Here is a 14,911-nt window from a genome sequence, read left to right on the forward strand (position 1 = left end):
TTTGGAGCGTCTTAGAGACAAGATACCAACTATCCTATGCGACCTTGAGAAGATATATCCTCCAGCCTTCTTTGATGTGATGGTGCATTTGGCTGTTCATCTACCTGATGAGGCACTACTTAGAGGTCCAGTACAGTATGGCTGGATGTACCCTATTGAAAGGCGGCTAGGCACTTTCAAGGGCTATGTTAGGAACAGAGCTAGACCCGAGGGTTCCATTGCAGAGGCCTACATTGCTACAGAAGCGTTGACATTCTGCTCAAAATACATTGAAACAGCTGATCAGCTTAGCAAAGAGGTGGGTGAAGACAATCCCGGGCTCAATGTTTTTGATTATTCTGTTCGAGTTACAGGGAAGAGTCGACAAGAGGACAAACCTAAAGATTTGGACAAAATGGTTTGGTATGTGTTGAATAACTGTCCTGAGATACTACCTTATATCAAGTAAGTGCAGTACTACAGCTTATACATCGTAATCTACTAAACTTGCAGCACATTCTTATATATTTAGATGTTTGACGCGATCAATATGTTGTGCAGCATCTACAAAAAGGAGTTACTGCCGCAAAATCCAAGAAACATTGACAAACTGGTTATGGCAGGATTTGCGAAATGGTTCAAGAGCCATGTAAGCTTTTGAATTGCACTGTCAGTTTTTTTAATATATTGAGTACATAAGATGATCAGCTTGTCTATTTTCTAACCATAGGTTAAGAAGATGCGGGAGGATGGGCAGGCAGTTGATGATGCCCTTTACTCACTAGCAATGGGTCCTGATACTCGGGTAAGACATTATGAATCTTGCGTTGTTGGAGATGTGCGCTACAACACCCTTGCACGAGACGAAGGCAGGAAGACACAAAACAGTGCCATCATGAGCACGGATACGTATGACAAAGAGACAACTGAAATGTATGCTAACATAACAGACATTGTTCAGTTGCAGTATATCTCCAGTTTCGAGGATCATCGGTGTGTGGTTCTGTTGTGCTGTCGTTGGTATAACCTGTTTTCCAGGATCGCAAAACCCAGAGCTGATGATTATTTCAAATCCATCAATGTCAAGGCGGCGTACCAGACCAACGAGCCTTTTATTTTGGCAAATCAAGCAACACAGATATTTTTCTTGGAAGACACATTTGCACGTAGCGATGACTGGAGAGTATTGCAAAGGTTTGAGCAGAGGAATTCGTTTAATGAAGTTGCACAACAAGATGATGCTTACACTGCTCCTGATGTACAAGATAACACAGATGTTCCTAATATCTTTGAGAACCATCACGTCAATGACGCCGGCGAAAAGATTGCCTATCATGATGTGGACATACAAGAGTTGATCAAGAAGAAGCCAACGTTCGAGGACGTTGAGGACGAAGAAGAATATGACACCATGGGGAATTATGATTCAGACTGATACACATGGCGAAGATGTTGACGCTGCTGCTGCGGATGATGATTACATTGCTTTTGTCGTATTTACCTCTCAGAAGAAGTTTTTTTATCTACTATGTGAAATTGTGTTTGCTATGACAACTGAAACCTGATGAACATGTTGTTTAGTATTTTGCTATGAGAACATCACTTGTTGTGTATGCTGATTTGTGTTTGGTGATTGTATGACAACTAAAACATGATGACATTGTCGTTCAGTTGTACTCATATTTGGCTGTGAAACTTGAATTTGATGACATATTTTGCTGTTGGACTGCAATTTTCTCGACGTCTTCGAATGAGAACAAAGCTGACCCGACAGGGCCTCTGCTATTTATTTATTTATGAGCAAAAGGGGATACCCCCTGATTTGCGTTAATAGAAATCATTAGATGTTCACAACACTATGCCCAGCCTGCTACACAGGTTTCATTCATTACTAGTTTCAGCAAAGTGCTCATGTCATAGCCACTGAATACATCACAAGTGCTACATACACTGCAAATAAAGAGACAATCATCCTACAGAGCACATCGATTTTGCCCATTATCTTCACAAGCACTTTCATCTCCTCATTGTTGTCAAGGCCATTCAGCAGCTGTTGCTTGGCCATGATCAGAGGAACTGCATCTTTAACCTTCTGATCCGCATCTTCCTCTTTTGCCGTTCCTTCAGTTACTTGTCCTACACCCCAACCTGCTGGTATTGGGATTCCTCGGCTAACCAAATAATCAGCATAGTTGCATTCCCCCACATCAACAATTTCCCAGAAATACAAATCACACGAATCTTCCCTTTTCTACACGAATCAAATTGGGAGATCATCAACCAAACTATTAAAAAAATTAGCAACTAAAAGAAGCAGAACAACACTTAAACATATTATTACCCCATGATTCAGGCATTTGTAGAAGACTCGGCCAGGGTTGAGGATTGTGGTTGAGAAGCGACGAATGACTCTACGTGATTTGCAATAGTGGCACCACACCAACGGCAGCGGGTTGCGATGAGCAATCGGCTGCGGTGCGCGTGCCGGCGGGGGTGTGATGAGACCCACAGGCAATGGTACGGGTGGCGATTTGGCGCATATCTGGTTGTTGCCTGCTGAAGAGAAGGTGGACAAGCAGCCAGTGGACATGGTTGTTGCGGCCAGAGCTTCTGATGCTAGGCAGAGTAAGTAGAGAAGAGGAGAAGCGAACGTTGGATATGTCAGTTTCATTACTTGCAGAGTAGCATAGCACCATATATAGTCATAGTCTAGGTTTGGATTCGATCCAGCTACAAGAGCATGTCTCACTTTTTTCTGTAACTTGGCAACGTCTCTTTACTGGTACAGTAGCTTGTTCTGTACGCCATCCCAAGTCTTTGATTTTCTTTCCCTTTTTTGCAAGGAAGGAAGGAAGACAAAATTGAGAGTTCCTGGGACTCAAACCCAAGACCTCTCGGTTGAAAACCAAGGGTGCTAGTCACTTATGTTGCGAACGTTCCCTGTGAGGAGGACAGCAGACAAACACATTTTCCTCGCAGTTTTAGTTGCGACACAAGATCGAACAGTCGCAGTTTCGGGAATGTTATCAGGCCAACGAGCCCAGTTTTTCTTTTCTTCCTATATATAAAAAAGTATGCTACTTGGTGTCCGCTTAGTCAACAAACGATTGTGCCAACCTTGACCGTTGGATTGACACTCAACGTCTGTCGTGTTTCTTCAGTATCTTCTTCCTCGAGCCGCCAAAGCCAAACCAGCGTTGGCAGGACCACCTGCTCCCGCCTCCCACGGCTGGTTGTGCTGCCACGCACGCATCGTGGCCACATAGCACCCTAAAACTCTGTGCATCTTCCCCGGCTCCTGTTCGTTCCCGTCCGAGGCCTCACCATCGTCCTCCACCTTCGTTCACTCGCCGCGGCGCCACCCTCCGGTGTTGTCAACATGGTCAACAACTGAGAGGAATAAGGAGATGACTATACATAGTGAGGATGACAGTAGGGACCCAGCAGCGCACGCAGTAATTTTGTTTTTTTGGGACGAAGAAGGGTATCAACTGGGTTGTGCGAGACCCATGGCCCGTCTAGCCCAGGTTTTTATTTCAAATGTTTAGCACATGACCAGGCCAGTTTGTTTTTTTCCTTTCTGAAAATGGCTAGCCAGCTATTTTGTTTTTTGTAGAATAACCAATGTAGGCCTACTTGCTTTTCTATGCCCTGCTGGGCCGGAAATCTTTCAAGACGAGGAGGGATGCATTTTGCCCAGAAAATGGGCTATAAGTAATAAAAATGGGCTATAAGTAATAATAAGTGGGCTGTAAAATGAAAAAATACAACAAACAGGCAATTAGTTCCAAAATACTATTTTCTTTCGGATTTTGATATTTTAAATTTCAATGTTTTTGTGCGGGTAAAATTTCATTGAATTTAAATTAAGGTATATCTAGATTTAAAATTAATTTGAATATGGCTAGAAATTTCGGGTTGTATGCTGTTTGGGAAAAATTTGGAGGCTGACTTGTGGGTCTACTTGGTTGACGTGTACTTTGGCATCGTCAACTTAGTCCACAAACGATTCTAGAAGCAGTGACCGTTGGATGTTAATCCAACGACCGTGCTGCTTCTTCAATATCTGATCTTCTTGCTCCAGCCGCCCAAACGAGCTCAGGTGGGACTGCCTGCTCTCGCCTCCCATGGCCGGCTGTGCTGCCGCACAGGCCACACCGCCCCACCCTAGTTCATTGCTGGCCAGGCCATTCCTCTACTCACCCACACCTCCTATTATTTTTCGGTGACAGCAGCCAGACCAGTAAACCCTCGTACTACCCACCGCATGGGTAACCATTGCCGAGTCTTCCCCGGCTCCATGTCGTTCCCGTCCTGGGCCTCGCCGTCGTCCACTGCCATGGTGCTCTCGGCGCGGCCTGGTCAATGTGGTCAACGAACGACATCCATCGGACGTGGACTGTACATGGAGAGGCTGACAGCTGGGTCCACAGCCGCACACAAGGAAATGCCTCCTTATTATGTGCAAAATAATGATTCCTTCACCTGACCACTGGGACCCACCGGAAGGGCCTCTGTATTTCGCAAAAAAAACGTTCCCCCCGCTGACAGGTCGGACCCACCAGCTATATCTTGGCACGCAAGGAAGTGCCTCCTTATTACGCACAAAAAAATGAATACCCCTTGCTAGTTGGGACCCACCATAGTGGGAGGATGACTTGTTGTCCAACTAAGTTGACGGGGACGGAGGGTTTGTCAACTTAGTCGATATGAACGATTCTAGCTCTAGTGACCGTACGATGTCCATCCAACGGCCGTAGTGCTTCTTCAACCTCTGGCCTTCTTGCTCTAGCCGCCGAAACCAGCGCCGGTCATGCCACGTGCTCCTTCCTCCCATGGCCGGCTGTGATGCCGCGGAAGCCTCACCGTCCCCTACTACTCCCACTGCTGGCCAGGCCATCCCTCTACTCACCCACACCCCCCGTTATTCTGCGGCGATGGCAGCCTCACACCGCGGCCGAACCAATGAACCCTTCTACTCCTCTCCGCGCGGGCTTCCACTGTCGCGTCTTCCCCGACTCCGCGTCGTCCCCTTCCTAGGCCTCGTCGTCGTCCACCGCCCTGGTGCTCTCAGCGCGGCGTGGTCAACATGGTCAAGGAACGACTTCCATTGGAAGAGTACTGTACGTGGAAAGACTGGCAGCTGGGTCCACGGCGGCCGCAAGGAAGTGCCTCCTTATTACACACAAAATAATTATTCCTCCACCTAACAGCAGGGACGCACCGAACAGGCCACCATATTTCGTGAAAAAAACATTTCCCCCCTGACTGCTGGGACCCACCAGCTACATCTTCCCACGCAAGGAAGTGCGTCTGGGAAAAAAATGATTCGCCCCCCTGACAGCTGAGACCCACAAGCTACATCTTCGCACGCAAGGAAGTGCCTGACAGTTGGGACCCACCTGGTCGAAGCGTATGTAGAGTTGTCATTCTGGTCGCGAACGTGTATGTACATACTGGTCGATGTAGAGGCGCGCATGTGTCTTAGTAGAGGCGCGCACGTGTCGTAGTAGAGGCGCGCACGTAGCATGTACACGTACGTACAACGGCCAGGGTGCAAGAAAGAAAATACGGCCATGTACGTACATACGGGCGGGGTCTCGAATGCCTACTCGTGCATATGTATGGCCAGGGCTCATGTACATGGCTGGGTCAGTACGGAGAAACTGCGTCGTCGTTGCGTTCATGGGGAGGCAACAAAATGCATTGTGTTCACGGGGAGGCAACGGAATGCGTCGTGTTCATCGGGAGGCAACGGAAAGCGTGGGAGCCAACCGGCTTGGACAGAACAGGTGATGGAGACGAGGCCTGGCGTACCGCAGAACGAAGGAAATGGCCTTGTGTTCGACCGGCCACATTCGAAACGGGATCCTGTTCGTCGGGAGGGGTCTAGCATACCGCAAAACGGAGGAAACGGACCTCCTACGGTCGAAACGGGGTCCTGTTGATCGGGGGGGTGTGGCATACCGCAAAACGGACGAAACGGACTTGTGTTGGAGCGCTACGGTTGAAACGGGGATCCTGTTCATCGGGAGGGGTGTGGCGTACCACAAAACGGGACTCCACAGGATACTGTTCATCTCCACCGTCGACCTCCTCCAGCCTCCATGGGCTACTATTCATCCACCGTCGACCTCCTCCAGCCTCCACGGGCTCCTGTTCATCCAGCCTCCACCGCACGCTACTCCACCGGCTACTGTTCAACCACCCCTCTCCACGGGCTCCTGTTCAACCACCCCTCCACGGGCTACTGTTCATCCACCTCTCCACCGACTACTGTTCATCCAGCCCTCCACGGGGTCATCCTGTTCATCCAGCCCTCCACGGGTTCCTGTTCATCCAGCCCCAACCGGCTCGATCGATCGGGGTCCTATTCATCCAGAGGCAACGCCACGGGGTCCTGTTCATCCACCCCTACCGCTCACTGTTCATCCACCCCCCCCCCCCCCCCCCGCAACGCTCACTGTTCATCCAGAGGCAACATCGATCGGCTTTAGTTAGCAGCAGTAGCGAAGGAACCGCTCGATCGGGTTCAGTTAACAGCCATCGATCGATCGCTCGGGTTCAGTAATGCGTAGCCTACAGTGCAATCGCTCGGGTTCAGTTAGAGCCCAACGCCTCGCTCCGGTTTAGTTAGAGCCAACGCCTCGCACACATGCACGTACGTGTACGCGAGAAATGCGCATCGCTTGGCCCCCGACCACCCACCATAACTGGGAACTCCCCGAAATTTTCCTCGCCTTCACTTCTACCACAATTTTTTCCATCATGGACGGCCCAAAGAATGTCATGCAGCTGCGTCTTTGGCCCGCCCAGGACGAAAGCCCATTTTCTATGATGATATTTTGTCATAGAAGTAGGAGCCCACCACATCTATGATGATACTGGGTTTTGTCACAATTATCGTCATAGAAGTGTCATAAGAAAGACAGGAAAAAAATTCGTTCGGCCCAAAATGTCACGGATGTGTCTTTTTTTGTAGTGTCAAGAGTTGAAGAAACGATTGGTTACAGCCCCAGTGCTGATTCTCCCAGACATACGCAAGGATTTCCAAGTATATTGCGACTCTTCACATCGAGGACTTGGAGGAGTGCTTATGCAGGACGGAAGAGTTGTCTCATATGCCTCATGACAGCTTCGACCTCATGAGTTGAATTATGCTACACATGATTTGGAGTTAGCAGCTGTAGTGCATGCGCTCAAGACATGGAGACACTTTCTCATTGGTAACCGTTGTGATGTATATACGGATCATAAGAGTTTGAAGTACATCTTCACGCAAAAGGAGTTGAACCTCAGGCAAAGGAGATGGTTGGAGCTCATAAAGGATTATGACATGAGATTGCATTATCATCTAGGAAAGGCCAATGTTGTAGCAGATGCGTTGAGCCACAAGATTATGTTAACACGCTCATAACCGAAGGATTACCTAAGGAGTTAGCCGATGACCTTTGAGAACTACGCTTGGAGATAGTTCCGAGAGGTTATGTTGCAGCATTGGAAATTTAGTCCACTTTGTTGGGTAAAATCAGAGAAGCCCAGAAGATGGACAAGGAGATTGCTGAGATAAAGGAAAGGATGAGTAAACGAAAGGTTAAAGGATTTCGTGAGGATGAGCACACACCTTATGGTTTGAGGATCGTATATATGTGCCTAATGACCCTGAGATCAGGAAGTTGCTTCTTCAGGAAGCTCACGATTCGCCTTACTCGATTCACCCAGGCAACACCAAGATGTATCTGGATTTGAAGGAAAGTTTCTGGTGGACAGGAATGAAGAAGGATATTGCCGAGTATGTAGCAGTATGTGATGTATGTCAGAGAGTTAAGGCAGAGCATCAGAAACCAGCAGGATTGCTACAGCCGTTGCCAATACCCAAATGGAAGTGGGATAAACTTGGCATGGATTTTATCACTGGATTACCCAGGACTCGTTCAGGCTATGACTCTATCTGGGTTGTAGTAGATCATTTGGCGAAAGTAGCCCATTTCATCCCGGTGAAGACAACTTATACGAGTGCTAAATTGGAAAAGATATACATGACCAGGATCGTATGTCTGCATGGAGTTCCGAGGACCATTGTATCAGATAGAGGAACGCATTTTACTTCAAAGTTTTGGAATCAGTTGCATGAAACTTTGGGTACCAGGCTAGAGTTCAGTACTACCTTTCATCCACAGACAGATGGACACACCGAGAGAGTCAATCAGATTCTGGAGGACATGTTGAGAGCTTGTGCGCTGGATTATGGATCTATTTGGGATGATAATTTTCCCTATGTAGAGCTCTCTATAATAACAGTTATCAAGCCAGTTTGAAGATGACCCCTTTTGAAGCTTTGTACGGAAGGAGGTGCAGGACACCATTATCATGGGATGAAGTTGGAGATCGACAGTTGTTCGGACCAGACTTAATGAGAGATTCTGAGGAGAAGGTTAAGTTGATTCGAGATAGACTCAAGGTAGCCTAGTCCATGCAGAAGAGTTATGCGGATACTAAACGCAAGGAGGTAGCCTATGAAGTCGGAGACAGAGCATACCTAAGTGTGTCCCCACTTCAAGGAGTTAAACATTTTGGAGTCAAGGGAAAGCTAGCACCAAATTTTGTGGGACCATACAAAATTTCGGAACGCATGGGAGAAGTTGCGTACAAGTTGGAATTGCCCGAAGGGTTGTCAGGAGTTCATGATGTGTTTCATGTTTCCCAGTTGAAGAAGTGCCACACAGAGATGGCCGACATACCTCTGAGAGATACAGTGCCACTGGAAGCAATTCCGTTGGATAGTGATCTGACCTATGAAGAGAAGCCAATCAATATTCTCGAGTTTTCCAGCTGAGTTACTTGCAGCAAGGTTATCAAGTTTTGCAAAGTTTAGTGGAGCCACCATACCGAGGTGGAAGCCACCTGGGAACGAGAAGAAGATCTTTGCAAGCACCACCCAAACCTTTTTGCTGACCAACCCGAATCTCGAGAGCGAGATTCATCTTAAGGGGGGTAGGTTTGTAACATCCCAATTTTCAATTTGGATGTTATACATAGATCATCATATGCATATCATATTTTATTTGCATTTTGGTTGTGATCCTAGAAATCTTAAGCAACTCAAGGACCCAAGGAGAGAGAGTTGGAGGTTTCATAAAATTTTCATATTTGAATTTAATTCAAATTTGAAAAAAAGGATCAATTTGATTTTAATAATTTCTTTCCAATTATTTCCCACAATAAAATAAATGAGAGAAGATAATATGACTTCTTTAACAGAAGAGGAATATTGGAAAAGAAATTTCAAAATCAAATTATTATTTTATTTGTATTTATTGCTATTTTATTTGAATTAGAAAAAACATGCATTTTTGAAAGTTGCATTTAGTCTAAAAAATGTTCATCATGTCCTAAATATTAGGTTTGGACGGTGAAAATTGTTTCTGCAATTTTTCTATATTTTATTAGGATTTTTTTTGTGGTGAAATTATTTTAAAAAACTTTCAGGCCGAACTGGGCCGAAGGCCCAGCCGGCCCAGTCGCCGTCGCCGCCTTCCCCACTCGGGAGTCCGACCCCGAGCTGCCGCCGGAGTCCGCCCAGCCCCCGCGTCGCCGAGCCGCCCCTTCCCTAAGTAACCCCCCCACCCCGGGCCCCCTTTATAAGGCACCGCTGCCACCCCCTCTCCTCCCACATCGCCCCGCCGCCGCAGCGCACCACCACCGCTGTCGCCGCTACAACACACCATCACCGTCGCCGCTGTAGCGCACCGTCGCGCTGCTAGCTACTGCTGCCACCACCCGCCGTCGTCGCCTCGCCACCCGCGCCGCCGCCCCGCGTCACCGCCGTCCCGCCACCGCCATCGTTTTCCCCGCTGTCGGCCGATCCGTGTTGACCGGTAAGAACCAATCAGTTCTTTTTGCTTTTTTGTTTTGTTCGGTTTAGGTTTTTAGATCGGTTTTTTTAGTTAGTTCGTTAGATTACGAGCGTTCACCCATTAGTTCTTATTAATGAACGAATTCGTTCATTTTGTTCTGTTAGCGGACGTTCGTCCGATAGATTTATCTTTTTAAGTTTTATTTTCGGCAAGGGACCTATCCGCGAATAGTTTTCTCGTGATTTAGCCCCTAATCTTAGAACTAGCGTAACCTTTTGCTCGTTTATCCAAATTAGATGAAACCAACGCCTAAATCTTTGTAACGATCTCTTCTTTCCAGTAAACCAACTTGAACATGATTTTGACAATTTAACATTTGAGTTTAGTTAAGATTAGTAAATGATCTTGTTTGTTCGTATCCTGAGTTTCGTAACTCCATTTGAGTTGTTTATTTTTGCAAATTGTAGCTAATCACATGTACCTACTGTTAAGATCTAATCCACATAAAAATAATGTTGTTAGGTTTTTTTTCTGTTTAGTTTAGTCATTTGCTTTTTTTGAGTTTATTTGGATCTTTTCTTGGTTTCTCTTTGTTTAGTTTGAGTGATTGTTTATGTATGCTACTGTTTGTCTACGCTAGATTATCCGGAGTGCGAAGCTTGTTACTATGAATCACTAGAGTTTCCAGATCGTCAGCAAGGCAAGTTACACTTTGATCATACTTTTCTATACCCACTTTTTACTATGCATTAGTTCTGCCCTCAAACTTTTGCATGAGTAGGATTGGGAACATGTGGTTTGGTTGTAGTACTTGAGGTAGGAGCCTAATACCTTTTGATCACCCTGGGATTATACATTATGCTGTATTATTGCTTAGCCATGCTCGTAGAAGGGGATTGGATCGTGATTCACATGGAAGTTATGAGAGCTATTGATCTTGGATAACATTAAGGTGGCAACTTTAATACACATCTGGGTGGATTGGTTGGGGCACCTGGAGAATCCAGTGTTTGTCCATTTGGGAAATACCGGAGTACCCATGTGATTTTACCTCGGTTCACCACCCAGGCTCAAAGGGATCACATGATATTTCATGCCTAGAAACTTCCGTGTGCAGCCACAAGCCATTATGGGCTCTGGCATAGTTGAGTAAGTTGTATGAGCTCTCGAAGAGGTCGACTAGCAGATGTAGGTGTACGGATCTGCCCGGAGTAGAGTGTTAATGCTTTAGAAAGAGTATGTCTTGATCTTCCGATCATGGATGCGGTCAAGTCTTGTGGGGAAAAGTGCGCATGCTCTGCAGAGTGTATAAGCTAATCATGGTTAGCCGTGTCCCCGGTTATGGACATCTTGAGTATATGGAATTGGATATTATTCTTGATCTCATCACTCTTTAATTAATTGAATTGGGTTTAATGATGATACTTGTTTAATTGTGATTTGACTTGGAGGAAACTTCTCAAATATTGGTACAACTTGGGAGTAGTAAATAAATTTATTCCTTTGTTGTAGGGAAAAAATCCTACGCTCATGCAAGATCTATCTAGGAGATGCATAGCAACGAGAGGGGGAGAGTGTGTCTATGTACCCTCATAGACCGAAAGCGGAAGTTTTTGACAATGCAGTTGATGTAGTCGAACTTCTTCTCCTTCCGACCGATCAAGCACCGAACGTACGATACCTCTGAGTTCTGCACACATTCAGCTCGATGACGTCCCTCGAACTCTTGATCTAGCAGAGTGTCGAGGACGTAGATGAGTTCCTTCAGCACGACGGTGTGGTGACGGTGATGGTGAAGTGATCTGCGCAGGGCTTCGCCTAAGCACTACGAGAATATGACCGGAGGCATAAACTGTGGAAGGGGCGCCACACACGGCTAACAATAGTTGATATGTGTTCTAGGCGCCCCCTCCCCATGTATATATAGGTGGGAGGGGGAGGGGAGCAGCCTTGGGGCTCCCCAAGTAGGAGGAATCCTACTTGGGGCCCTAGTCCAATTCGCCCCCCCCCCCTTCCTTATTATCGGAAGGGGGAAGAGGGAAGAGGGAAGGAAGGAAGGAAAGGGGGCCAAACCACCTCTTCCTTCTCCTATTCAGCCTCCTGCCTTAATGGGGGGTGCCACCCCTTGTGGGCTGGTGTGCTCCCCTCTTATGGCCCATAAGGCCCATTATTCCCCGGGGGGTTCCGGTAACCCCCCCCCCCCCCCCGCCCCCCCCCCCCGTAGTCCGATAAATACCCGATACAACCCGGAACACTTCCGGTGTCTGAATACTATTATCCTATGTATCAATCTTTATCTCTCGACCATTTCGAGACTCCCCGTCATGTCCGTGATCCCATCCGGGACTCCGAACAACATTCGGTCACCAAATCACATCTCATATAATACAAAATCGTCATCGAACGTTAAGCATGTGGACCCTACGGGTTCGAGAACTATGTAGACATGACCGAGACACCTCTCCAGTAAATAACCAATAGCAGAACCTGGATGCTCATATTGGCTCCTACATATTCTACGAAGATCTTTATTGGTCGAACCATAATGACAACATACGTTATTCCCTTTATCTATCGGTATGTTACTTGCCCGAGATTCGATCGTCGGTATCTTCATACCTAGTTCAATCTTGTTACCAGAAAGTCTCTTTACTCGTTCCGTAATACATCATCCCACAAATAACTCATTAGTCACTTTGCTTGCAAGGCTTCTTATGATGTGTATTACCGAGAGGGCCTAGAGATACCTCTCCGATACTCGGAGTGACAAATCTTAGTCTTGATCTATGCCAACCAAACAAACACCTTCAGAGATACATGTGGAGCATTTTTATAATCACCTAGTTACATTGTGACGTTTGATAGCACATAAGGCATTCCTCCGGTATCCGGGACTTGCATAATCTCATAGTCGGATGAATATGTATTTGACATGAAGAAAGCAATAGCAAGAAAACTGAACGATCATAGTGCTAAGATAACGAATTGGTCTTGTCCATCACATCATTCTCCTAAATGATGTGATCCCGTTTATCAGATGACAACACATGTCTATGGTTAGAAAACTTAACCATCTTTGATCAATGAGCTAGTCTAGTAGAGGCTTAGTAGGGACACGGTGTTTTGTCTTGTATGCCCACATGTATCAAGTTTCCGGTTAATACAATTCTAGCATGAATAATAAACATTTATCATGAATAAGGAAATATATATAACAACTTTACTATTCCCTCTGGGGCGTATTTCCTTCAGTCTCCCACTTCCACTGGAGTCAATAATCTAGATTACATTGTAATGATTCTAACACCCATGGAGTCTTGGTGTTGATCCTGTTTTGCTCATGGAAGAGGCTTAGTCAATGGGTCTGCCACATTCATATCCGTATGTTATTTACAAATCTCTATGTCCCCCTCCTTGACTAGATCACAGATGGAGTTGAAGCGTCTCTTGATGTGTTTGGTCTTTTTGTGAAATCTGGATTCCTTCGCTAAGGCAATTGCTCTAGTATTTTCACAAAATATTTTCATTGGACCCAATGCACTAGGTATTACACCTAGATCGGATATGAGCTCCTTCATCTAGACTCCTTCATTTGCTGCTTCCGAAGCAGCTATGTACTCCGCTTCACACGTAGATCCCGCCACAACACTTTGCTTGGAACTGCACCAACTGACAACTCCACCATTCAATATAAATAAGTATCCGGTTTGTGACTTAGAGTCATCCGGATTAGTGTCAAAACTAGCATCGACGTAACCATTTACGACGAGTTCTTTGTCACCTCCATAAATGAGAAACATATCCTTAGTCCTCTTCAGGTACTTCAGGATATTCTTGACCGCTATCCAGTGATCCACTCCTAGATTACTTTGGTACATCCCTGCTAAACTTATAGCAAGGAACACATGAGGTCTGGTACACAACATAGCATACATGATAGAATATGTGGCTGAGGCATAGGGAATGACTTTCATTTTCTCTCTATCTTCTAGAGTGGTCGGGCATTGAGTCTGACTCAACTTCACACCTTGTAACACCGGCAAGAACTTTTCTTTGACTGATCCATTTTGAACTTCTTCAAAACTTTATCAAGATATGTGCTTTATGAAAGTCCTATTAAGCGTCTTGATCTATCTTTATAGATCTTGATGCCTAATGTATAAGCAACTTCACCGAGGTCTTTCATTGAAAAACTTTTATTCATGTATCCTTTTATGCTATCTAGAACTTCTACATCATTTCCAATCAAAAATATGTCATCCAAATATAATATTAGAAATGCTATAGAGCTCTCACTCACTTTCTTGTAAATACAGGCTTCTCAGAAAGTCTGTATAAAACCATATGCTTTGATCACCTCATCAAAGCATATATTCCAACTCCGAGATGCTTGCACCAGTCCATAGATGGATTGCTGGAGTTTACACACTTTGTTAGCACCTTTAGGATCGACAAAACCTTCTGGTTGCATCATATACAACTCTTATTTTAGAAATCCATTAAGGAATGCAGTTTTGACGTCCATTTGCCAGATTTCAGAATCATAAAATGCCTCAATTGCTAACACGATTCGGACAGACTTAAGCACCGCTACGGGTGAGAAAGTCTCATCATAGTCAACTCCTTGAACTTGTCAAAAACCTTTTGCGACAAGTCGAGCTTTATAGACAGTAATATTACCATCAACGTTAGTCTTCTTCTTGAAGATCCATTTATTCTCTATGGGTCGCCGATAATCGGGCAAATCCACCAAAGTCCACACTTTGTTCTCATACATGGATCCTATCTCAGATTTCATGGCCTCAAGCCATTTATTGGAATATGGGCTCATCATAAATTCTTGATGTCTACTTGAACTATGTCGGTATTTCCCTAAAGAGGAAGGGATGATGCAGCACAGCAACAGTAGGTATTTCCTTCGATGATGAGACCAAGGTTATCGAACCAGTAGGAGAACCACGCAACACAACATAAACATCTCCTGCACACAAATAACAAATACTCGCAACCCGACATGTTAAAGGGGTTGTCAATCCCTTTCGGGTAACGGCGCCAGAAATTGGCGCGGAGACTGG

The sequence above is a fragment of the Triticum aestivum genome, chromosome 7B, assembly GCF_018294505.1.
Source record: "Triticum aestivum cultivar Chinese Spring chromosome 7B, IWGSC CS RefSeq v2.1, whole genome shotgun sequence".
Taxonomy (NCBI): Eukaryota; Viridiplantae; Streptophyta; class Magnoliopsida; order Poales; family Poaceae; genus Triticum; species Triticum aestivum.